The sequence below is a fragment of the Panthera pardus genome, unplaced genomic scaffold (genome assembly GCF_024362965.1).
Source record: "Panthera pardus isolate Hobbes unplaced genomic scaffold, ASM2436296v1 HiC_scaffold_6, whole genome shotgun sequence".
Classification (NCBI taxonomy): Eukaryota; Metazoa; Chordata; class Mammalia; order Carnivora; family Felidae; genus Panthera; species Panthera pardus.
Window position 1 is genome coordinate 34,329,663 of NW_026526991.1, and position 24,722 is coordinate 34,354,384.

The 24,722-nt window shown below is 35.2% G+C and overlaps 1 long non-coding RNA gene across 1 annotated transcript; it reads left to right on the forward strand.

The window, feature by feature from the left end:
- The first annotated feature begins 262 nt into the window (after nucleotides 1-262).
- Nucleotides 263-10,558, forward strand: LOC109258123 (uncharacterized). The gene is made up of 3 exons (XR_002076195.2): nucleotides 263-382; nucleotides 1,818-1,872; nucleotides 10,381-10,558. It is a non-coding gene; the product is annotated as an uncharacterized LOC109258123 (long non-coding RNA).
- Nucleotides 10,559-24,722: the final 14,164 nt, after the last annotated feature.

Below are 24,722 nucleotides of genomic sequence, written 5' to 3' on the forward strand. Positions count from 1 at the left end.
AGAAGAGTTAGTTGCACTGTTGAGTGTTCAGTTTTTAGATTGTAAAAGTCTGGTAGAGATTGTCAGTGTTCATCGAATATCCAAGTGTCCCCCTATATTTCAGAAAACTCACATGTAAAGGGTAAATGGGATAACTTGCCACCAATTTACCGTGAGGGGAAAAAAAAAAAGATATGGGTCACTTTATGTTAAGGCAGCCAAGAGTGCATGGGTGTCTTCACTTCATCTTTTTTCTACTCTGTGTCACTGGAAACAATTTGAGAAGGTGGAGTTGCAAAACGGAAACAGTCTGGATTGTTCAGACTTTAGTTAGAGCAAAGTTCTTGTAGAAGAGCCACCTGAGCCACACTGGATATGATGTGAATGAGAAACAAACCTTGTGGTAAGTATCTAAACTTTGGGGGTGATCTGTTGCAGAAACTGGTATTAATTACTTTGGTTAATATATAGGATATTATCATTTATTTTAGTCCACGTCTCAGGATTCTCCTGGGGAAAGCTTTTATTCCTTTCTGATTATAACTTCCTTCCTTGCCTTTACATTACTACTGCCATATGATTTCTTTATGTCATTTTTGTTAATCAGTAGGTTCTGATTATTCGTTCTATTCGTTCTAGATGGTTAGTGCCGAGTAGCTCTCTCCTCCCACAAATTTTCATATTCATCTTAATAAGTTCCAGGAAGAAATGCTCTGATGACATCATATGGGGTTCTATTTAATTTGTTAGCTCTAGACTTCAGCCTTCTCTCATTTAGAATTCTTGATTTATATATGTGTTCTGACAAATAGTATTCCCCACTTATCTCAATTCCTTCTTCTCCGAAAATATTAAAAAAAAAGAAATTCATCATCTGTCAGTGCAATATAAAATTATATCTAGTCTATCACATTTAATGCCATAATCACTGAAATATTCTTTATAATTGACCCCAGAAGCTACACAAAGATTTTAAGTCTTGATTTAATTAAAACCACAGGAAAGGCTCTAACTATCTAGAGTAAGGAGATAGCATCTATGTTTATATCAAATTCCCACTGGAGATAAAGTAGATAAAAGTCCTTCAAAATGGGTGGAACACAGTATTTCTGGAGTGGTGCAGTAAAGACAATGGAAATCTATTTCTCCATAAGAGCAATGAGAAAACTATAGGTAATTATTAAAAATCACATTTTCAATGATTAATTAAAGGCTTGCAGTAATCTGAGGAGTATTTACTCAAGAGAAATTACAGAATCTTGATGAAAAACAGCGAGCTTTGCAGCATTTTATCTTTCCCTTTCCCAACTCCACGGTAGCATTGAAAAACCAACAGCTTCCCAACTATGATAGCTGTTAAAACCAACAGCTTGACAAACATTGAAAGTTGGGAGACCAGGTTTGGGGCACCTCAAAAATCCCTGAGAACAGTCACAAGCTGACCTGGAAGAACTCTAATCATAGGACATGGGGAAGAAATCTCTTCTTTCTCTTCTTCTTCTTTTTTTTCCCCCTGAGAGAGAGAGGGGGAGGTGAGAGAGAGAGAGAGAGAGAGAATATGACGTGGGAGGGGCAGAGAGAGAGAGAATCCCAAACAGGCTCCGTACCATCAGCACAGAGCCCGATGCAGGGCTGGAACTCACGAACTGAAAACATGACCTGCACTGAAACTGAGAGTCAGATGTTTAACCCACTGAGCTATCCAGGCACCTGGGAAGAAATCTTAAAATGTATATTTTAATATTAGGGCTCATCATAAATTAGGCCTCCTCTACTTAGTCTTCCGTGTAACTAAGGTATTGTCTTAAACTCCACCTTACTCTTCTAACTCTTCCTAGGATGGAAAAGGTCGTGTCCTGCGTAAGCATACCTTTCACATCACATCTCTGTCAGGTAAGTCAGCTCACCAAGGAAGAACGCCCGTACTGAGGAGAGATATCAGCTGGGATATGTAATTAGTGATGTCTTCTAGTTTTCCTGGTCGTGTCTGGTCATGTTGTGGCAATACTACAGTCCTTCCAGCTTGTGGGAAGTCCTGAGGGTGGGCCTACCAAGTTATATCCCTCTCCAGCTCACTCTGATGTTCTCATTTCCTTAACTTACAAAACTACCAAATTTGGCTCTAATAAACCATGACATTGGGATCTAAAATGTGAATATCAGATGTATTTTCTAAAAATGTACCTTCACCCATCTTTCTATGTCTTATGCAGTTTATCTGTAGTCACTAAGCCTCACCCACAGACAGTGCATTACAGCTTTCATCTGTAATGGCCATCTGGTCTCTGACTTGCCCAGAGAGACAAAGGGCCACGGTCTAACAAGAACCTACAAATCATATCCAGATCTGAACCAATCCTGATTCCCAAAACACTCACTGGGTAGATTAATAGTATTGTGATTAACTTAGACCAGTGATTCTCATTTACGGCTACACAATAGAGACCTGAGAAGCAAAAGCTACTAATCGGAGGCCATAGAAGTGAGCCTGTAGCATCAGCAGTTTTAAGAACCCTTCCTGTTCATTCTAATGTGCTGGCAGCATTGAGGACAAGTGCTTAGACTAATCAGATCACAGAACTAGAGCTGAGATCAGTCTTACAAACCACTGGGCTAACATTTTGGAAAGAAAGTTATGGATAATTAGAGGTTACCACAATGTCCAATACTGTAATATTGTTGTAAAAACATATCCTTGCTTTAATAGTATGTATTTACCCAGAGAAATGTTTGAAAAACCAAATAAAATGCTCCTTTCAATTTCTTTCTCATCAGTAATTCCTATTGCATTTTGTTCAACTACATTGTTCTTAAATTTTCATTTATAAAATGTTTATTTATTTTGAGAGACAGAGAGAGTGTGTGTGCAAGCACGGGAGGGGTAGAGAGAGAGAGAGGGAGAGAAAATCCCCAGCAGGTTCCATGCTGTCAGCACAGAGCCCAACGCGGGGCTCAGTCTCAGGAACTGTGAGATCATGACCTGAACCAAAATCAAGAGTCAGAGGTTTAACCAGTGGAGCCACCCAGGTGCCCCATTACAGTTTCAATTTTTAATCTTATGTTCTCTGAGTAGCCTTACACACAGAGAGTAATACAGTATTCATGTGTTCTAGGACATCTGATTTGTGGATGAAATATTTGTGGAGTTGTTTAGGAAAGTCACCATTGTTTTTCTTTGCATAAGTAAAGTTTTGGAAAAATTATGTTTATAATTTATGAACTACCTATATATGTATAATTATGGGCACTTCATTAAATAATAGAATAATGCGTATTTCTACTATAGTCAAACATCATTTTTATCTTAAATTTTTATTAAAAACACTTCAGTTCAAACCTGACAAAATTGGTTATTGTGTGCTTAAACAGTGTAAATGGTGAAGCAAACATCTGTTAAAATAATATTGTGTAAATTTCATATTAAATGAAATAGTTAATTGCAAAGTTTTCACTTTACTGTCCTTATTTTTAGGTAATATAAGTAAGTAGAGTAATTTACGTGGAAATTTATTTTCTATTTTAAGAGGCAAATTTGTGAAATGCATATTTTAAGAATACAGTTTATAATAGAAAAAATACTTTTAGCTATAGACCAAGGTCAAATTGGGAAAACAATAAACCAAAGCATATTGAATAGAAATAACTTTGAATATCTAAATCTTAATTCCATTCTCCATTTTATCATAAAGAGTAATGAAATTAACATTTTTGATTATCTGTCAGTATTTTCTGGCCATAAAATGCAAGCAATTTCATAGATGGGAATATAAAAAAAAAGAAGATTCCACTATTTTGAAGATCTATCTATCATCGATCTATTTATCTGTTTTTATTGTTTATTTTTTTATTTATTTAAATTTTAGTGCAAGTATTAGCTTCAGGAGAAGTCAGTGACTCCTCACTTACATGCAACACCCAGTGCTCATCACAAGTACACTTCTTAGTACCCATCTAGCCCATCTCCCACCCACCTCCTTCCATCAACCCTCATTTTTTTCTCTATTGTTAAGAGTCTCTTGTGGCTTGCTTCCCTCTCTCCTCTCCCCCCCCCCTTTTCATATGTTTACCATTTTGTTTCTTAAATTTCATGTGTGAGTGAAATCATATGGTATTTTCCTTTCTCTGACTGACTTATTTTGCTTAGCATAATACATTCTAGTTCCATCCACATCGTTGCGAATGGCAATGTTTCATTCTTTTTGATGGTTAAGTAATAATCCATAATATATATATATATATATATATATATATATATATATATATATATGCCACATCTTCTTTATTCATTAATCAGCTAATGGACATTTGGGCTCTCTCTCTAGTTTGGCTATTAATTTAATTTCTCAGAATTGTTAAAATTAATTGAAGTTAAATTTTTGTCACATTAAGGTGAGATTGATCTTTTAACAGTGTGGAAACATTTCCACTGTGTGTGTATGTCTGTGTGTGTGTGTCTGTGTGTGTAATTTAAAATTTTTTTATTTATTATTCCTCTCTTTTTTTCATCAAATTATCCACTTTTTGGAAACAAATACCTTTCTACTTGACTTTCTACTCACAAGTTTCATCTGGTAATTAGTTAAGTCATATTAAAAATCATCAGTATCACAGTTTTTAAATAAGTTTCTGAAAATGTTATTTTCAAGATGCATGTCATGTGGCATAGCAGTAGAGTCAGAAGAACTTAGCATTTATTAATTATATTATACTTTCAAAGAAATCTAGACATTTTATGTAAAAAACAATTCATTTATCTTCTGCTTATCTAAATTATCTTATTCTAAATAGATAATTTATAAATTGTGGTTTCTTGACATAGCTCAAGGACTTAAAACCACTTTCCACAAAATGTGTTCTTTTAAAAACATATATATTTCTATTTCTAGAATTGTTCTATTACCTGAATGTTAGATGGGACAGAAAAAAAAAGGGGGGGATTTGTGTAAATCATTTTCACTTCCATCAAAGAAATACAGAAGTATTGCATTTGGACCCTACAATCCTAGAGGTTAGGGACTCCAAGTTTATTCTCAATTTTATTCTCCAATTTTGTTCTCAATATCCATTATGGTTTATGGTTATCCCCAAAATACTTAAGGGAGGAAGAAAGGGGGGGGAATGTATAGGGCAGTGGAGAAAGGGAAGGAAGAAAAAAGACAGAGAAGGAAAGAAGGAAGGCAGGAAGGCAGACAGCAAAGAGAGAAGGAAACAAGGAAGGAACTTAATTACTTCTTCACACGTGTCTGTGCTTTCCTTCAGGCCTGAAATATTCCCACTCATCTATACGTATTAGTATCCTATTTATTGCTCAAGATCATGTTCCAATTTGACTAATTCTTTGATTCTTCTGATCATTCTCAAGTGGCTGCAGTTGCTTTTTGCACATCTTGTCTAAGCTTACCTCTGTGTAGACTTCATTCCCAGGCAACCTCTCTCAGCTACTAGCACCTTTGGGCTTACATCTATGAAGCTTACTTTCCTAGAGAGAGAGAGAGAGAGAGAGCATCTCTCTCTCTCGCTCTCTCAGCACTTATATCAAACCCTAAAAAGAACACCAATTAGCTAGAGAAATGAAATCATTTTTTTGTTGTTGTTGTTGTTATTGGCCTGGATCACATGCTCACCATTGTAATGGGAGAGGTAGGGCTCCTCAATGGGCCACTTTATCAGAATTTCGTGGTATAAGAAATGAGCATTTTTCTCAAAGGAATTGATGCTAACTACAAACAAAACATAAGACACACACTATGTACTTCATTCCTTAAAAAAATTCAATGTAGGGCATATAGAAGGGAATGAATAAATATGAGCTTAACAGGTAAATAAAGAAAGGTATTTCTATTACATAAGTGATTGCTGTGCAATATTAAGTATACACTAAGCTTAAAAAAGGAGGCATGTCTTAGAAGAAAGTACACCACACCATAAGAATATTTGACTATTCCATTCATTTAAAAATCTTAATTTTGTTTCACATAAGTGCCATGTAATAGGAATACAGTTAAGTTCATTTTACCCAACTATGGTTTTCTTTATCTTTTCTAACATTTAACTGAAATTTTTGAGCTTGTACAAATTTTCCTGGAAGCATGATTTGTATTTTAAAAGAAATGTGTACCATATTTGATGGCTTGGGTTATAACTTAACTAAAATAAAAAAGAAAATGCATTTATAAAATTTTAAAAAAGTACCAGCACAATATGACAAACACATTAATTGCTCCATTTTAAACCTATATTAATTTTACTGCAATAGTATTTTTTATTTCTTCATGTGGTCAATCACTTTTAATGTAATATATACTATAAATGGTATAAACATGAAAATCACTGTAGAGATAAAATGATTTCATGTGGTTTTATACATGATCATTTGATCATTTGTGTTTTTTGATTATACAAAGTATTCTATTAGCACTAATCTCCTTAGCAATGGACTTTTAACTTAAGTTATTAAAGAATGGCCTAATTTCTAGAGTGAAAATTATAACCATATTTGACGATCTTATGAGGTTATATCAGGAAGGATATTATGCATTCACTGTTTCCAATGCCTCTGGTTACTGCCAGCATCTGTGTATAGACCCAACACATTTGGCTGCTGAGAAAATACAACACTGGATTAAAGTGCCAACAGTGGGCTATTTAACTATGCTTGGAAAGCTTGGCTACAAATAATTGTGGCAAAAAGCACTAGGTAGTAGTGTTAACAAATCCATCCTTTTCAGAGGTATTGAACTTGGCAACAAATTTGTAGCAATTTTTATCCCTCCCTCTGCTCCTGGTTAATTATCAATTACCTAATTTGCTTCCATCAAACATCATTTACAGGCTTTAATTTCTAATAGACAACACATACCCCTACCAGAGTGACATCTATGTATGTGCAGAAATGTTTATGGAGAATTATGTTGGGTATATGGGAAGACCTGCACATTTTTCAATACTGACTTAAGGGCTGGTAACAAAGCTGGATTTATAATGTCCATCTTTTACTATTGTATTGCCCAGATAAATAACATCTCTATGTCGCTAGCCTCTTTTTTTTTAATTCTATCTATAAATATCTGTATATAAAATCATATTCAGTGTCCAGTTTTAGGCAATAATATTATTGGGAAATGGGATTGTAAAATTAGTATAGCATCTGGGTTTAGAATACAAAGTGAGGAACACAGAATATGCAGAGATTGCTTTTGAAATTGGGTGGTGGATGATGACAATTACAGACGCAAATACAGATTTTGGAGATCGTGATATTAACACAGGAAAGGACACAAAATCACGGAGTCCAGACGTTGTTTAGTACTAATATGTTGATCAGTGAAACTGGCTTTTTAACACAGTCTTCTGTTTTCTTTTCCCAGCCACACGTCCAAAATCACAAAACATTGCTTTCAATTCCAAACACCAATGTGACCATGTTTAAGGGTAAAAAGATGTGCTGATGTTTGCTATACCTTGATTGTAGATTCATACATGTCTTCAAAAGTAGTTGAAGTCATAATTGCTACCGACTTTGTAGTTTCCAAACTGAACCAGTGTAAGATAAATTGTCTCTTAAAGTTAATACTAGACCTACACCCCTGTCAGACTCGTCTAGTGGATATTGTCATCCAGCTATAGATTTTGTGTGTCACTTTCTTTGTATTATAAACTAACTTTATTATTTGTATTAAAATTAATCTGTAATTTAGGAATATTAAGATTTTGCCCCCGATTTTTTAAAATATGAGGGCAGTAAGGAATTCTTCCTTTCAACTTATCTCCCTACCCCCAGACAAATCACTACAATAACTAAAGAAACCTCTGACCTAGAAATCAACATTCTAATTTAATCATACTATTTCGCTGGTATGATCTGATGACTATAAAACTAATTCTCAGTAGCAGATGAATTACTTTAATAGTAATGGTTCACATATTGTCAGGCAACAAATATGGGATCATTTCTCAAGAGGTAAAGATCTGTAAACCCGGACCAATGGGCCAATGTGTTAAGTCAGTGAGATTAGAGAAATATGATGCACTGAAATAAGTCAATACACAAAGAGCAGTAGAATCAACTTTTGTTGTAATATCACTGGGTTTTTTTATATTTCCTTTCCCACCTGAAATAATAACAATCTAGGCAATTCAGGTGTCAATCTTTCTTACAAATAGAAAGTTAATATGTACCTTTTATTTTATTTTTTAAATTTTTTAATGTTCATTTATTTTTGAGAGACAGAGAGAGAGACAGGGTGTGAGTTGGGAAGGGGCAGAGAGAGAGAGAGAGAGAGACAGAATCTGAAACAGGTTCCAGGCTCTGAGCTCTTAGCACAGAGCCCAAGGCAGGGCTCAAACTCTGGAATCCTGAGATCCTGACTTGAGCCAAAGTTGGGCGCTTAACTGACTGAGCCACCCAGGCGCCCCTAATATACACCTTTTAAAGTAACACATTTTCTTTGCCAGCTTGGGTACTCCATCACATGAGACTATTTCATGGGGTACCTAGCAATTACTTCACTTGGAAACAAAGATACATACTTTCCTGACTTGGGAGTTGTGAATGAAAGTTAGATAAATGTTGATAGTTTTGAAAAGTGATTCCAGATGAAGATATAATAGAAGAGAGTTAATTGTGTATAACATATTTCAAAGTTGTAAGCTTGAAAAGTAGTTAGTTACACGGAGATCACATTCTCTAAGGTATAATTCCTGTTTTAAAGAGTAAACTTAGGGGTGCCTGGGTGGCTCAGTCAGTTAAGCAGGCAACTCTTGATTCCAGCTCAAGTCATGATCTCACAGTTCTTTGAGCCAAAGCCTGCTTGGGGCTCTCTGCCTCCTCTCTCTCTGCCCCTACCCCACTTGTTCCCTGTCTGTCTGTCTCTCTCTCTCTTTTTCTCAGAAATAAAACATAAACTTGGGGCTCCCAGGTGGCTCAGTTGATTGGGCATACAACTTCAGCTTAGGCCATGATCTCACAATTCCTGGGTTCAAGCCCTACTTTGGGCTCTGTGCACAGCTCAGAGCCTGGAGCCAGCTTTGGATTCTGTGTCTCCCTCTCTCTCTGCCCCTCCCCCTCTTGTGCTCTGACTCTCTCTCAAAAATAAATAAACACTAAAAAAAATGTAAAAATAAAAATAAATTTAAAAAAAATTAAAGAGTAACCTTAATGTACTAATGTGGTTTTTTTCCTATGAATCTAACATAAAATCATGAATTTGTTTAAGTCAGGAGATTCTGGTAAACTAGCTCTTATTGAGAGGTAAATGATAAACATAGATGCTTTAAAAACATTTCTATTGGCACCAACAACAACTTATGAAATGGCCAAGTTATACTTATTTTAATTACTTAGTATTTATTGATCAGGTAGTGTATGCCAGTATTGTGAGAGATAATGGAAATATAAATGAATGTTATGCCTTTTGTTCTCAAGGTGCTCCAGACACAGGGAAATCATCAAACATTTAAAATGTGTTGTGATGAGGGGTGCCTGGGTGGTTCAGTCGTTTAAGGGCCCAAATCTTGATTTTGGCTCAGGTCATGATTTCACTGTTGAGTGCCGGCTCAGAATCCAGCAAAGAGCCCCCTTCCCATCCTCTCCCTCTCACCTCCCCACTAGTGTGTTCATGCCTGAACTCTCTCTCTCTCTCTCTCTCTCAAAAAAAAAAAAAAAAGCATTTAAATTACATTATGATGAATGTAAAAGAAAAACTTAAATGCAATTCCAGGGGTGCAAGTAGAAATGCGTGACTGTGGCCTCAGAGAAGGCTTCGTAAAATACGGACATAAGTAAGTTTTAAAAGATAAACAGAGTTTACTAAGGGAAAAAAGTTGTGATTTTATTCTAGGTAAGAAAAACAGCATAAGCAAAGATTCGAAAAAGCATGGTTTGTTTTGGAGGGAGCTATAAGGTTTTCCATATTGTTGAACCGAAAAGGAGCACAGTCCTTGGAAAAGTGAGCTGGTTGATCTTAGAAAAGCAAAGTGTGATAGAGGAATAAGAGACATAAAGGCTGAGGTTTGAGTTAGGACAGGCCTGTAGTCACTGGTAGGAGGAGGAGGAATTGGAGGGTTCTAAGCACACAGACATACTTAGGTGTGCATTCCAGAAATGCCATATTGATATCGGCATGGAAGGTTTGATTTACAAGTGCATATTCTTATGTAAATTTAAGGCAAAGAAGTTATCACAAAATCAAAATAATAAAATGCTCAGAATATGGTACCCATGGAGCTAAACTTTAGTGAACATTGGCTCCTTGTTTCCAGCGGGGAGAAATTTTCATTCTATTTCTTCTATGGAATTTTTGCTTACATGTTGAAAATTAGTATGTTATACTCTAATTTTGCTTTTTATGTCCCCCCCTTCTCTTAATAGTTAATGATTTTTTTTTTCTCTTTTAAAACAAGGACCATGTTGAGGCACCTGGGTGGCTCAGTCGTTTGAGTGTCCTACTTTGGCTCGGGTCATGATCTGAAGGTTTGTGGGTTCGAGCCCCGCATCAGACTCCCTGCTGTCAGCTCAGAGCCTTCTTTGGATCTTCTGTTCCCCTCTCTGTCCCTCCTGCTCCCCTACCCCTCGGCTCGTGTTCTCTAAAAAAAAAAAAAAAAAAAAAAAAAAAAAAAAAATTAAATAAAACAAGGACCATGTCTTGTCTTATATTTGCACTCTGTTAAACAATATATTGAGTCATGAAAATCAGTAACTACTGAATAAATGCATCAATCAAACAATTAATCAAAGTTCTAGTCAGCTGCCAGTATGCAGCAGTTGAACACAACACCTACTTTTGTTCTTCTGAAAGACATGCTCAGAATTTGACCAAGTAGTGATTTTTTACTGCTGCTTTGGCATCTATTCTATATCCCTCCCTTGTATTCACAGGTAGGCAAAGAACGAATGTTTGTGAATTTATAAATATTTTTATGAAAATAAATGAGATTAGCTACAAAGTTATTTACTATACTAGTATTCCAATATGGGTTTGGGGGGGGGGTGTTGGTAGAAGAGAAAGGAGTAGAGTTTTAGTTAACATAAGGATGTGTTTCATATAATTCGGTTTATATCCTTAAGCATATACCCATGATGTACGTCCTGATGGGAAAAAAATGGAAGTGCCAGCACCAGTGAAAGGGGAATAGGAACAGAACAGGTATCAGAAGTCTGTTTTCATCAAAAAGAAGAAGCTATTCAGTTTCTTCATTCCATAAACTTACATAAGGTGTCTCCTCTCTGAAAGTGGCCCAAAGCCCAAGCTTTGATCTACCTGTCAGAAAATCAAACTAATAATTTATCTAATATAGCATCACAAGAGATATTTCTTTTTGAATAGTAAATAGCAAAATAATTAGACTTTAACTTTGAACTTCTGAATTTGATCAATAATAGTGAAGAGAAGTTCATTGATACTTTTTCTATGATTTCTTACCCTTTCTACATGCATTGGTGCAAGTGTTTTAGCCTTTCTAGCAAAAGTTTATAATTGGAAATGAAAGAATATTTTTAAAAAATAAACAAAATCCAAACACAATATAGGTAACTTCCATTTTAGTAAAAATTGACCTTTTCAGGGGAAAAAAAAAAAAACTCTTGTATTTCCTATTTGTTTACATAGTCATTTGATTATTTACCCTACACATTTTTATGAAGTTCCCACTATGAATCCTGCATTGCTCTATGGGCTTGAGATACATCAGCTGGAAATACAAAGAATCTTAACCTTATGAGCGTAAAGAAAAAAAAACAATAAATATAACAAATAATTATAGTTCACTAGAACACAATAAATGCTATGGAAAAAGAATAATTAGGGAGAATTGAGAGTGCTGAAGGGCAGGATGCAATTTAAAACAGAATGATCAAGGATACTTGAACAGAGTTGGAGATGAGGACATTGACTTGCAGATATTTGGTGTGAAGTGTTCCAAGCAGAGGGAACAACCATTGCTAAGTCCCTCCTAAGGGTGGAACATGTTTAGTGTATTCGAGAGCACGAAGGAAGCCAACATGGTAGGAGCTGAGTGAGCAAAGGGGATGAACAAGAATTGCACATAAGCTCGTGCAGTGTGTTCAGGGATGGAGAGCAGATCATGGAGAACCTTGTAGGACATTTTGTGGCATTTGACTGTACTCTGAATGAAATTGCAGATTTTTAAGAATGAGAGGGACAGGTTATGACTTATATTTCAAAGTACTATTTCAGCTACTATTAGAAATGAAGTGTAGAGGGATAGAGCAAGATTAAGTCAACCAGGTAGGAGGCTATTTGAGTAGCATAGACGAGAGACAGAAGGTGGTTCACACCAGGGAGATGGAAGGATAGAAGACAGAAGAAGCCAGTTTCTGGAAATATTTTGAAGGTTTATCCATATTTTAATTTGATTTCATTTGTTTAATTTGTTTAATTTGTTCTTATATAAACTCAGCTAGACGTGAAAGTCTTAAAAGGCTCATGTAATGCTAAAATACTCCCTCAAAATTTTGCACTTACTGTTCCTTTCAAGTATATTTGTATTATCTCACATGTGGATGGTGAGTTGCTTGAGGATATGACACAAATTTTAAGTATAACTCTGCCTTAATTGTACTAAGTACTCAGTAAATATTCTTGGATTAGTTTTCTTAAATGAAGATTTGAGAAAGCTTAATAAAAATGTCAACTTTTGTGTAGTTCCCTGGCTTATCAAGTCTTCTGTCATTAAAAACAAAAACAAAAACAAAACTATTGGGGCGCCTGGGTGGCTAGGTTAAGCGTCCGACTTCAGCTCAGGTCATGATCTCACAGTCTGTGAGTTCAAGCCCGGCGTCGGGCTCTGTGCTGACAGCTCAGAGCCTGGAGCCTGCTTCAGATTCTGTGTCTCCCTCTCTCTCTGCCCCTCCCTGCTCATGCTCTGTCTCTCTCTGTCTCAAAAATAAATAAAAACATTAAATTTTTTTTTTTAAAAAAACATGTGAGATCTAAGGATATGTTTTATGGCAATAGATACTCATTATTTTATAAAGTATTGTGATTACAAAGGTTAATTCACTTAATCTTTTCATCAATTGTAATATTCTTATGGTGACAGAATTTAATATTCTTTGTATTCTTCATGTAAATATGCAATCAATAAGGAGACCTACCAGTGAAAAAGAAACATGGAAAAAAAAAGAGTAAAATATTAGTTTAAGTCCAAATTTGCCCCATGAAAGAGATGTATATTTATGTTCATGAGAAGTTCCTGGTAGCAGTTAACACAGCATGCTTGGATATAGTTCTTTTCATAAAGATATGAAAATTAGTGCAATAAATATAATTTATTGGTCTCTACTGATTTTAAAGTTTTTTTATTCTTGGGGCACCTGGGTGGCTCAGTCGGTTAAGTGTCTGAGTCTTGATTTCCACTCAGGTTGAGATCTCATAGTTCATGAGATCAAGCCCCGCATCAGGCTCTACACTGACAGTGTGGAGCCTGCTTGGTATTCTCTCTCTCTCCCTCTCTCTCTGCCCTGTCCCGTTGGTACTCTCTCAAATTCAAAATAAATAAACATTTTTTAAAAATTAAATAAATAAGGTTACATTATTCTTTAGTACAAAACAGACAGAAATGTCCAAAAACTTATAATTTAAGCCACATAACAAGATGAATGATATAATATTGCTTTCAATTCTGACAACAAATTGAAAATGCATACCCTGTTTTTACCCTCTATGTAGGGCAATATGCATTTTAACCTGGATCTGGGAAAATACACATTGTTCTAAAGTAAAAAAAATATTCAACACAAAGTATAATTTGAATTTATAAGATGAAAATTAAGTTAATCTATTTTTTCTTTTTCGTCATTTTGATCTAAAGCCCATCATATTAGTGAAGGTGACTAATCCAAGAATTTTAAGGATGTAGACAATTATGCAGAAAGTACATTTGACATAATGTCTAACCAATAGAGAAGCAAAACTCTTGCTTGGATTATTGGGATAACAACACTTTACCTATAGAAGCTCAGCTTACATATTCCTTTACATTCCTATTTAAATTTCAATGTGATTAAAACCAGAATTTTTCGTGTTAAAAAAATGACAACATTTGTAACTATACATTATAGATTGGAGATATTTAGGGCACGGGACAAAATGATTAATAACAAGTTTTTGTAGAACTTCATGTAACAAAATAATTCTGTTTAAAAATACTTGTGAAGCATCTGCTCTTTCAAAATCTGAGTTCATTGGATAATTCCATCACTTTTTTCTTCTGAAAAGTCACCTTAGTAGCCTTCACAGAATGGATAATAACATTATGCAAATCATAAAGCTATTTTAGCAACATTCTGGTGTGGTTGGTATGTGTATGTGTGTGAATGTATGTATGTGTGTTACCATTTGAAAGCAAAATAATCTGAGAAGTTTTATAGATAAAGATATGTTAATCTTTGACTATTTTACTATCTAGTGGAAAATAATTCAAGTGGAGCCACATGGCGATGTTTCCAAACCCTTAACTCTTTCAGGAATAAAGGATATACAGACTTTGAAATAAAATCCGAAATGCCCATTGATTCCAGCTTATTATGAAAAGTGTTTAATGCACATTTACATCTGGTGGCAAGCCAATTCATTAAGCTCATATGATTTTTATATTAAGTTTCTGTGATCCCTTATCTACAATAATACTTTCATCTGAGAATAGGTCAATTTAGTTGCCAGACGTACACATTTGTCAGGTAAGCTTTCCTTATAACTTTCCATCTTCACTGGGAATGGAAATCACCCACAAGAGAAATGCTCCAAAATTTGGATCTGTACCTTCCACTCTAATTGCATAGAACATCTTTCATGCCTGCAGATATTTTTACATCTAAGACAGCCTGCAGCTCTGCTTGGCAACATGAAACTTGTTTCACAAATTTTTCAGCAGCTGGTATGATAATGAGCCAGTCTTTATGTAAATCAGTGATCTTTCTAATCAATTTTTAACTACAAAATGAATTTTTTTTTAATTTTTGAGTAAATTTTTTAATGGCAAAATGCTTCATAAAATCTATTTATTTAGCTCGCTTTTCATTCAGTCTCTAATTTGAATAAATGTTGCCATGAAACAGAAAAAAAATTTCTGCCAGAACTATTGTTTTTTTTTAAATTTTTTAAATGTTTATTTATTTCTGAGAGAGAGAGAGAGAGACAGAGCACAAGCGGGAGGGGCAGAGAGAGAGGGAGACACAGAATCCGAAGCAGGCTCCAGGCCCTGAGCTGTCAGCATAGAGCCCTACGTGGGGCTCAAACTCACAAACCGTGAGATCATGACCTGAGCCGAAGTCAGTAGCTCAACCGACTGAGCCACCCAGGTGCCCCTAGAACTATTGTTTTTAAAGGTGTGATAGGCTAAAGGTACACTTTCCTTTTCCTTTTAACTAATAGTATTATAAAATAATACATTTTTACTAATTAAATGTAGTGAGTTTGGCATATTCTTGCAGTACCCACTTTAAAGGCAGTATATTCACATCAATCATTTTTTAGAAAGGCAAAGTACAAAATAAAAATGCTACTTTTGATGCTGCAGCAAATTATTCTTTTTAATTTTATGAGCCAATATTTTTCAAATCACAAACTAAGCAACTATTAAATGTACCCAGTTATTTACCAAGTGCAAGTTACTTCCTTATTATGCCATGAAATGACCATTCTTTTGAGAATGAAGTGTAATACTTACTACATATAGGCTCTTTGTTCTCTGACTGTATTTTTGTGTACATGGACCTACTTTCCTGATTTAATACCCTGGAGTACAGTAGTGTCCTCAGAGAGGATGGGAAAATGTACTCAACCTTTACCACAGAACAGGGAATAAAGTTTATTGTTACATTTATATTTTACCTAAACAGTATATATATCTTTCTGCAAAACACGATGGGTTGTACCTTTTATCCACTTATTTCTAAGGTGACTAGGGATAACTTTTGACTTTCAAAATTCAAAGGTAAAGATTTATCTTTGATTCAATATCATAGACATCTCAAATATGCACTGAGTGTGTTATGAAACACCAATATTCTAAATTAAAGTATAGAGGAACATTTTATTCTCACCAATTTGAATAATTAAATACATTCCTAATATTCAAAGATGAGGTTTTAAAAAAGAGCATGGGTTTGACTGATATTTTTGGTAGGCATTATTTTTTTTAATCTGCATTTTGACTTTGTAGATTTGGATGTGGAATAATATAAAGCTTGCTGCAGAGCAAAGTGTGTTTGAGTTGAAAACCAAAACAAATAATTATTTTTGGAATGACATTACCATTTGTTTTTCTTTTTTTTTTCCCAGATTCAAGATCCATTTCTTTTTCTTTATCATTTAGTTAATTAATTAATTTTATTTTTGAGAGAGAGAGCATCAACAGGGGAGGGGCAGAGAGAGAGGGAGACAAAGAATGTTAAGCAGACTCCATGTTCAGTGGGAAACCCAACATGGGGCTCAGTATCACAACCATGAGATTATGATCTGAGTTGAAATCAAGAAGTAGATGCTTAACCAACTGAGCCACCCAGGTGCCCCCAAATGCACTTCTTGTCCAAATGCTTTTTTCTCCAGCTCTGAAACCTAGAATTTAGAAGAGTGCCTATAAGAAGCTAGATTCTTAATATATATTTAGCAATTAAATTAGTAAAAATGGTTTCTTTCCTTGTCATTGTAATAACAATGCAGTCTTTAGTTTTCAATGACTTTCAGTTTTGTATGTGCTACTTTGGTGTATAGAAATGCATATTTTTGTTTTTGTAAGCTTTATGCAGACCAATTTGCCTGATGAACATAGATGCAAAAACCCTCAACAAAATACTAGCAAATTGAATCCAGCAGCACATTAAGAGGATCATGTACCATAATCCACGGTGATTTGTAGCTCCTGGGTGGCTCAGTGGGTTAAGTGTATGACTTCAGCTCAGGTCATGATCTCACGGTTCATGGGTTCAATCCCCAGGATGGGCTCTGTGCTGACCGCTCAGAGCCTGGAGCCTGCTTCGGATTCTGTGTCTCCCTCTCTCTCTGCCCCTCCCCAACTTGCACTCTGTCTCTGTCTCTCTCTGTCTCTGTCTCTGTCTCTCTCTCTCAAAAATAAACATTAAAAAAAATTTAAACAAACAGTGATTTATCCTTGGGATGCAAGAATGTTTCAACAAATGCAAATCAATGAAGGTGATACACTATAGAACAAAGGATAAAAATCATATCACATCATCTTCTCAATAGATGCAGAAAAAGCCCTTGACAAAATTCAACATTCATTCATGACAAAAAACTCTCAACAAATTAGGTATAGAAAGAACGTACCTCAACATAATAAAGAGCATGTATGACAAATCAACAGTTAACATCATATTCAATGGTAAAAATATGAGTTTTCCTCTAAGATGAGGAACAAGACAAGAATGCTCTCTCATACTACTTCCACTCGACATAGTACTGGAAGTTCAGGTCAAAGCAATTAGACAAGAAAAAGAAATAAAAGGCATCCAAATAGGAAAGGAAGAAGTTAAGGTGTCTCTCTTTTTTTTTTTTTAATTATTTTTTATCTATCTATTTATTTATTTATTTTTATTTGAGAGAGAATACATGAGTGAGCTGGGGAGAGGGACACAGGGAGAGAGAGACAGAGAGAGGGAGAGGGAGAGAGAGAGGGAGAGACAGAAAGAGAGAGAGAGAGAGAGAGAGAGAGAGAGAGAGAATCTTAAGTAGGCTCCAGGCTGAACACAGAGCCTGACACTGGTCTCTGTCCCATGATCTGAGCTGAAATCAAGAGTTGGATGCTCAACTGACTGAGCTACCCAGGTGCCCCAAGTTGTCACTATTTTTAAATGATCTTATATGAAGAAAACCCTAAAGGTTCCACCAAAGAACTATTAGAATTAATAAATATATTCAGTAAAGTTATGGGATACAAAATCAATATACAAAAATCAGTTGCATTTATATAAACTAGTAACAAACTATACAAAAAAGTAATTAAGAAAACAATCCCATTTACAATAGCATTAAAATATTTAGGAATCAATTTAACCAAGGAAGAGAACAATCTGTTCAATGAAAACTGTGAAACATTGATGAAAGAAATTAAAGAAGCATACATAAATGAAAAGATATTCCGTGATCATGGATTGGAATTGGAATTAATAGTGTTAAAATGTTGACACCATACAATGCATTCTTTAAGATGAATTACTGTTACCTCCTTCTTGGAAGTTAAGAAAACTGACGCAGAGTCAGAGTTTAAAAGCCACTCACTTCCCTGTGTTGACAAAAAGAAAGTCAACCTCAAAGTAAGCTAGTAAATGCTTCATTTGTTATCTTACTAGGGAGTATAGCCCAGATACAGTCTTTCAGATCGCTCTGCAGAACTTCTCTGAAGCTCAGTAGCTGTAAGGAAAAGAAGTAAGTGTACGTGCTCACAAGCAGTTCTCCAAATATTTGGATGTCACAAGGTATAATTTGTTCAGTTTTAACAATTAAGGTTTACTGATTTCTACATAGACACGTGAAAGACCCTTAGGTCATCTTAATACGTTATGTTTCTATCGTATCTGATTGTCCAAAACATTGCTTGCATGCCTCCACTTAACTGATTTTCCAGTTCTTCCTGTTTTCAATATCTCCCTGAGGTCAGTTCAGATGGTCACAGAAGACTGACATCAGTCACCTACGCAGTTTTAGTGCACACCTGCAAGCATTTTTTTAGAGAAAGAGAGGTCAATGCTCAGAAAGCCTATAGGTCCCAACTCAGGCAAAATGATATATACTTTCTATAGCAAGACTTAATAGAAATGGAATGACTAATAAACTGCCTTCTTCATTATAATGACTCAAGGACTGGGCTGGGCAAGGCTCCACCTACAGATGGAAGGTCTTTAAGGCATACCATTGGGCAAGATTGGAATTGCCAAGGACAGAGAAGTGGAACTACCTGGGGGACAGCTAGATAGGGCAATATATGGGTGCAAAACCAGAGAGAAGTTTAACTACAGAAAATACTTTAGATTGCTTAAGTGCTTGGGTTTTATTAGATTAATTTCTCATAATCTTCACTCCTTTCCTTAACCTTATGGGAGAAATACACCTCTCTGTCCCATTATATGGGTTTGGCCAAGTGATTTGCTTTGGCTGATAGAATGTGGGAAGTTTTGAGGTGTTCCATTTCTAATTCTGGCTTTAAGAGGAATCCAGTTTCTATTGGAACTTTTTTGCACTTCTGCATTTCTACCATGAGAAGACCATGCCTTGGAAGTTAATGGTCTAAGGTAGGTGCGAGACATGTGGAGCAGCCTTGAATAAAGCTTAGAACCAATGCTGCCAAATCAGTCTAGATAACGTAACCTCCCCAAAGATATGTGATGAGGATAGTGATTGTAGTTTTAAGCCACCGAGTTTGGGAACGATTTGCTTTTTGCAATATTAATGTGGCAATAACTGTCTTCCTCAGTGCTTCTCACTTATTCTTGAATTAGCACTATCTTTCAAGTGAATTGGTCCAGCCTCTCTCATTTACTCCTGTCATGCTATTATTTTGAATTATGACCATTAGTCTTCTTTTCATAATCAGAAGTTGACAGAGCTGTACAAATAGGTAGAGAGAGATCATCAAATGGTGGTCCCCAGCATTATCAAATACAGAGAGAATCCAAAGTTGAGAAAAAAGCAGAATTTAATTTAATGTAAGAATCTACTTTGCTGGGTGTGAAATGTAATTTTCAAGTATTCCTCATAAGAGAAGTATGTGAAAATAACTAAGAGATTAAAATATGACAATTAGACTTAGAGTAAGGGTGTGTGAAAATAATAGAAGAGAAAAATTGCTGTTAAGAATTTTTATTAGACTATAGAGTCTCATCTGACTCACTCATGTTTTATACATTTTCCCTGATCCTTATAGGCATAACATTAAACTAACATATTATTAAATATGATTGCACACTGCTGTTCCTTGAAAGATATGCTATTATACCTCCCTCTACTTTTAAGTTCTGCAAATTAGTTTGGCTTAAGTCCAAAGCAGCACCAATACTTATGCATTATTTAATTTAAAAGCCCTGAAATCAATTTTTAATCCCCAAATATTGTTATTTTCAAAGGAAATATGATCTTCTTGGCTTTATTTCCTACAACAAACAATACTATTCTAAGAAATTATTTGACAGAACTTGTAAATGTAATTGGACTGTGGTATACTAGCTTAGAATTAAAATTGCCCTCTATTTATTGCAGAGTAGTTTACACAAGTTTTGTTTTGTTTTGTTTTGTTTTTTTCATGTAAAAACCTGGGCTAGGTAAACTCTGTTACATTTAGAACTTTTTATGATAAAGTACTCGGTATTGTAACAGAATTACTGTGTTCTCTGGAAGGCATGTCTTCAAAAACATATTCCACTTTCAGCTTCTTAGACCTAACTTGATTGTCTTTTAAATTCTTTATTGTGGTGAAGCACAATATCAACTTTCCAATTATTCAAGTTGTGGCTCATAGTAAGACTTTACTCTCCTTTGGGAAACTAAGTCTATTAACCACAAAATGCCTTGGAATTGTTCTTTTCAGTGTTTCTCAGCGATGTTTTTCCCTTTCCTGGCATTGTTCTAGAAGACCTTTAGCACTTCTTAAAACACTGCAAAGACCATTGTGATGCTTGCACAGACTTAGCACTTAGCAAATGTTTACTGGAGAGAGTGAATGAACGAATGAATGATTATTCTTTCTCCAAAAATCTCATGATTCCCTCCCCCCTTTTTTATGCCCTTAGGCCATACATCTTTAGTACTGCGATCAAATAGATCACCAGGACATGACTTAATTACCTTTGCAATCTCATCTCTTAACCATATCAGACACATATTTCATTTTCCTCTCAGGAATAAACTTCATTCTCACAACTATGTGCTTTTGTTAATATCATTCTCTTAATCTGAAATAGGTTTCCCTAAATTTCTTATCTGGAAAAATCCCATTTTTCTTGCACGTCTCATTTTCACTCTATTTCATAATAATTAAGAGACTAAACATATATCTGCTGTAGGGCATAGGAATTTCACTCCTAGGAATTTACCTAAGAGAAATGAAAATATATATCAATGAAAACAAGTGTGAAAGAATATTTATAGCAAATGTATTCCTAATAGCCAAGACTGGAAGTAGGCCAGGTATCCATCAATAGATGTATGGATAAACACTGTATATTTATATTCATACAAAAGAATGCTACTGAGTAATAAAAAGGAATGAACTACTCCCACAACATGGGTGAATTTTAAAAGTATATTTCTGAATGAAGACATAATAAAATATTACTACTGTATGATTTCATTTATATGAAGCTTTAGGGAAGTAAAATCTGAGCTAACTGCAGTTGTCCAAAAGTAATATGAGTAAAAAAGAAATAACTTATTGTAAGCAACTGCAATTCTTGGGTGGTTAGTTATACAACAAGGTTACTAATACCAGCATAGCTAGGAAACATATTTTTAAAGTATAAAATAATGTTATGCCCAACTCTTGATTTGAAATTTGGTTGAAATAAAGAATAGGCTCTGAAAAAATTTTTTTCCAAAATGACGAAAAAGGAAGAAGACAACCTAAGTAGGCAGATTTTTTAGAAGCCCTTGGAAAAAACCATGAATTACCTCCGAAAGATTACGAGGCCCAGATGGTTTCACAAGCTAATTCATTTCAGTCTTTTAAAGAAGAGATACTTCCAAGAAGGTATATACACATGAGTAAAATGTAAAACCTACCCAATTCATTTTGTAAAGTCGGCACAGAAAAAAACACCGAAAATATCACACACATACACGCACACACACACCTCATTTATGGTTAGAAATGTTATATGGTAGATTGGCTGTTTTCAGTTTGACCCCATCATCACTTCCCTAAGGTGGGCACTACATTTCTAAGAATTTCCTTCTTTCAAGACTCTGAGGGTTTGCAAGTAGGAGGAACACATGTGTAATTTGGAAAACAGAAGTGAAGTGGCAATCCCCACTCTCAGGTCGCCCAGCCGGATGCTGCGGCTTCTTGGAATTCCTTGTGAGTTTGGAAACCCCCAGCAGCTACATTGCTTCAGGCTGAATTGTTAGTGAGTGTTTCTCTAATTCTCTGGCTCTAGTGATCTAGACCTTTACTCCCCTGCCCCAATGCCTTCCACGTTTATAACGGCTCTGCTCTGCTGACCAAAATAAGACTAATAAAAATGTTCATACCAGAGTCGTTCTAAGGGAACGGAATCGTATGGAGGGTAGTCTGGAATTGATTCTAGAATTTGCTTCTGTTTAAGGGCTTTGCAAAACCCCCTGCAATGGGTAGAAGGGATTCTGATACTCTCTAATATTAGGAAAGAGACTAAAAAACAGCGACAAAACTGAGTCTGAGAAGTCTGAGTAGTATGGACTCAAGCTATAGGGGTTACAAATTTACAATATTTGAACCTCAAATATTCGGTATTTGATTTAGATTTCAACTGTTTTTGCTCCGTACTTAGTTGCCCATGAATGATGTGGCTCCTTTCTAAATACAAGCTTCTCCCTTTATCTCTCATTACCATATAGTGAGTAACTTTTCCTGTGTTTTTCTTGGGGTTCTTCACACAACAGAGACTGTCATAATCATGTCTTTATTTTACAAAGTTACCATTGGAAGGCCTGGAAAATTCTCTATAGAAGATTGTTATAATGCAACTTTACTTACCCTTCCTGCAGCTTGGGAAACAGGTATTGTGGGGAAAATGCTGGGTTAGCCATTGGTCTCTCTGTGAGGAGGGGTGGCCCATATGTCAGACCCCGGCTAGGTCACCAATTGTTGGTTTGAAACTTCAGGAGCTCCCCAGGTGAAATCTGAAACTAGGCTGCCATACACAGAGTACAAGGAGAGACCCAAGAAACAGGCAGACTATTCCAGATTGGTAGGAGGGCAAGTTTAATAAACAAGGAAGCTTACATATGAGGCTTGCCTAAGACTGCTACAAGATAAGTAAATCTCTAAGTTGCCCACCAGAATTTTTTTAAAATAATTTTCATATTTTTTTAAGTTTATTTACTTATTTTGAGAGAGAGAGAGCGAGAGAGCGAGCACAAGTGGGGAAGGGGTAGAGAAAGAAGGAGAGAGAGAGAATCCCAAGCAGGCTCCGCACCACCACTGCAGAGCCCAATGCGTGGCTCAAATTCAGGAACCGCAAGATCACAACCTGAGCCAAATCAGAGGCTTAACTGATTGAGCCACTTAGGTGCCCCTGCCCACCAGAATTTTAAAAGTTTCTATAGAGGCTTTACTGAGGTTCAGTCATATATGCTCCAGATGGTCTCAACAACACACTACTCTCTCAAGGTTGAATTCTTGAGATGTCTCCAGCTATGGGAACACATTCCAAGGACAGAGTTGTAGGTAAGGAGACTCTGATTGCCTGGGTCCAGTTCATGGGTCAACCAGCAGTCACATACTCTCAATGACCTCTTTTAACACCTACTTTCTAGAATCCAATAACCATATTGCCTAGAGAAGTTATTTTCATTCTATGCTTTATAGGGCTTCTTCTATTAGCCCATATTTTTGGCTACTTAGAATGTTTTTATTCATTCATACCCCTTTTCTGTTAATAGTGTCTTCTTTCACTGGAAGAAGTCTTGTCTGCTCAATATGATCATTATGGAACTATGAATCTCATTCCCAGAGCTATGTTAGTTGGCTCAGATATAAGAACATGATCCAGAATAACTAAACAAAAATAAACAAAACACACAGTTTCTTAAAAATCTATTTGGAGTAGAATTATACAATCATATGGACATTAACATTTATGCTACATATTTGAACACTTAAAATCCATAATTAATAAGCTTAATCTAATAAATAAAATACTCTTTTGAGTTCAATATAAAGTATTTTTTAAAAAATGAACAAATACTAGACTACAAAAGACATCTCAAAAATTCCAAAAGAATTGACAATACAAAGATCGAGGTATCTCACTACAGTCTCCACGTAAATGATTAGTAGTAAAATTAATTTTAAAGATGTGCTTATAAATTATGCAGGTAAGAATTGAAATTACTTAAAAAGATCACTTAATTAATTTGTAGTTTGTAACTAATGTTGTACATATGGAGTAAATTATAATGTTGAAGCAATGTAATAGTAGTTGTTCAAATCCAAAAACTAGAGAAGACAACTAGAAGAAATATATAAATACAATGAGAAAAGAATTCACAAGAAAGCAAAAAGTACATTCCTAACAATATCAAAAATTGATTATTTGAAAAGACTAAGAGATAAAAGTTTAGCAAGATTGATAGAAAAGAAAGAGATAAGGTAAAAATAGTGCTATGGAGAAGTGCATGTATTTACAATGCATGTATAATGTAGGATTTAAAATAAAATAGTACTAACAAATTTATTGAAACACACTAAAAAACTAGGTGAAATGAACAATTTAAAAGAAAGGAATTACCAAAATTTACTCAATTATGGAAGAGTTAACTGAAATAAACCAACAGAAAAATTCAGTTAACAATAAAGTGTCTCTATTTACCATCTTCTTCCTACTCTCCTCAATTTCCCAGATGAATAATAAACAATTTCTGTCTTATGTAAGAGTATTTGAGAGACCAAGAGTGTAAACTCTGTGTCTTGCTTTACAATGCTAGAATAACCTTGATTTTTAAAAAAATGTAAGGTGAACATAAATCACAAATAACTTCATTTTTTATATAGATGAAAAACTCTAAATATGAAAA